The following is a 3,017-nucleotide window of genomic DNA, read 5'->3' on the forward strand; positions in this document are numbered from 1 at the left end:
GCGTGTACAGCGCTCGTGCGCGCAAAAATTTAATATCCTTGCCCCCTGTATCTCCCTCTCCTCATTCATTGCAGCGCATGAGCTGCAGGAGAGAGAGGAGACGGGCGGAAGAGGGCCCCAGCCAGGTTTCAGATGACGTTACGCCTGCCGGGGCCGCCCACTTCCTGCCCTCACCAGAGAGCTCAACTCTGAGCTCCTGCAGCAGTTAAACATAAGGTATTTTTTATGGGGATTTGTAGAAACATAACGACAGGGATAGATGTAGTTAGTGTCAGGGACAGATGGGGAGGGGGAATAGTGAAATTTTATTTAGTGATAGCTACTCTTTAAAAATCTAAATTTTCATTTTCTCAGTTCAATGCAAACCCGTCAAACACCTGTGAGGTGTTAGGGCTCACTATACGTTCCTTGTTTGGGGTAAAAGCATCATTTTAGTGTTAAAAATAAAATTTTCCATTTTCACGTCCAACTTCAACGCAAAGTTGTCAAACACCTATGAGGTGTTAAGGTTCACTATGCCCCTTGTTACGTTCCTTGAGGGGTGTTGTTCCCCAAATAGTGTGCCATGTGTTTTTTTTTTACTGTTCTGGCACCATGGGGGCTTCCTAAATGCAACATGGCCCCCAAAAAACATGACAGCAAAATTCGCTCTCCAAAATCCCACAGTTGCTCTTTCCTTCTTGAGCAATGTTGTGAGCCCGCAGAACACTTTGTTTCAACATATGAGGTATTTCCATACTCAAGATAAATTGGGCTACAAATTTTGGGGGTCTTTTTCTCCTTATACCACTTCTAAAAATTTATAAATGGGGCTACAAGAACATGTTAGTGTAAAAAATGCAGATTTAGATTTTTCTCCTCCACTTAGCTGCTATTCTTGTGAAACACCTAAAGGGTTAGCAAACTTTCTGAATGTCATTTTGAATACTTTGAGGGGAGCAGTTTCTATAATTGGGGTAATTTATGGGGTATTTCTCACGGAAAGGCCCCTCAAATCCACTTCAAACTTAACTGGTCCCTAAAAAATTCAGATTTTGAAATTTTCGTGAAAATTTTGAAAATTGCTGCTATACTTTGAAGCCCTCTAATGTCCTCAAAAAGTAAAAAACATGTCAACTTTATGATGACAACATAAAGTAGACATATTGTATTTGTGAATCAATATATAATTTATTTGGAATGTCCATTTTCCTTACAAGCAGAGAGTTCCAAAGTTAGAAAAATGTTAAATTTTCAAAATGTTCATGAAATCTTGGGAAGCAGAGGAGCGCCCTGATGTGGGGATAGAGCTGTGGCTGGCAATTCATTCATTCCCTGATGTGGGGACTGCCGCGGGGGGAATCATGATAGCGCTGCGGCTGACATGTTACTAATTCCCCCGCCATGATGATCGTGCACCCGTGGGGGGGAATCATGATAGCCGATTCCCCCCGAGGGCGCATGGTCCCAATGGCGGGGAAGGGGTTACATGTCAGCAGCAGAGCTGATACAGGTGTGGACAACAGTCAAAAGCAACCAGAAAAACTACTGAACTTCCTTCACAGAAAAGAGGTCAGTAAAAAACATATATGCTGTGGACAGATGTATAACATGTGAATTACAAAAGTGCTAAACTCACTACAAGCACGCTAGATAACCATAAAACTGTGGTACCGGAGTACCACTTTAACTTTTTTTTTGTGTGAAAGGACATATTATCCTGTCATTAGGAAATAAAGCTACCATGACAGGATATACTTGGCCTTAACATTGTTTAGATGTTTAGATAGATGGTATGTGTCAACCATATGCCAGGACCCAAGGTTCCCTTAGCAGAACATTGCTCATAGTATCACACCACCTTTGGCTTGTCTTCTTCCTATAATGCATCTTTTTAACTGAACATGCAAAAAAAATTTTTACGTCACAAGAAACGGATAAATTAACAGACGTTATTTTTAACATTGAAGTCTATGGCCGACAGGACGTTAGTAAATACACCCGTTAATGCCCGTTATTATAACGGATGTTATTTTTACTGAGCATGCTCAGAAGAGGTGACATCAGCAGACTCCTTCAGTGCTGAGGGACTACTACTACTCCCATCATGGAACATACTTGATTCCATGATGGGAGTAGTAGTTCCCCGGCTGCGGGAGTCTGCATCCATGATGGGGGTTGTAGTACAGGGGCTGAGGGATTGATCGCACCAAGTTTCACTTCTGAGACCCGATGCGATCTGAAGTTATAAAGCAGGGGAGCGGGCGGCATGCTCCGCAACCCTGTGATGTATCAGTGTGTTTTAACTTTCATTATTGAATCCCCCGCGGGGAGCTCTGAATGGACAGTACCGAGGAGCCAATCAGGGCTCCAAGCAGGAGATTTAAAAATGAACATTGTGACTAGCAGGGGGGCCATATCTATATTAAAAGCACTGTGGGGGGCAAGATATATAGCGCTGCAGGGGGGGGGACAGACATATAGCCTATATATCTAGCCCCCCCAGCAGCACATTAGATATGACCCCGCTGCGCATTTATCAATATACTACGACATGACAAAATAAAGCGTTTACCAGGGTTCACAAAATATTAAACTTTATTGAAGAGAATAAAATCTACTTAAAAAATACATGACATAATTCCTGAAAACAGGAGTCAAAAGAGACTTAAACCAGCATGACACTGGACCATTAGTAAAGGCTCATAACATAACAAAAATGAGAGGATTTTACATAATATAAGTACAAGTGCATATAATAATTATATATATAGAAAAAAGACAATGTAATAGTATATATAAATACCCAGTGGTTTACAAAAGAAGTGAGGCATGAGCCCTTACAGCCCGACGTTTCGCCAGCGGGACTGGCTTCTTCCGGGGCGTCAACATATCGCCCCGCAATGGCGACCAGATAACCAGGTGTAAAAGTATCTCCGATAATCTAATTCCTCCACAGTCCACTTCCATTTAGTCATGATGCTTCTTCGGATACTTTAAAGGGGATCTCCGATCAAACAGGATAAATTGCCTCTCAA

Source organism: Hyla sarda, chromosome 2 (assembly GCF_029499605.1).
Source record: "Hyla sarda isolate aHylSar1 chromosome 2, aHylSar1.hap1, whole genome shotgun sequence".
In the NCBI taxonomy this organism is placed as follows: Eukaryota; Metazoa; Chordata; class Amphibia; order Anura; family Hylidae; genus Hyla; species Hyla sarda.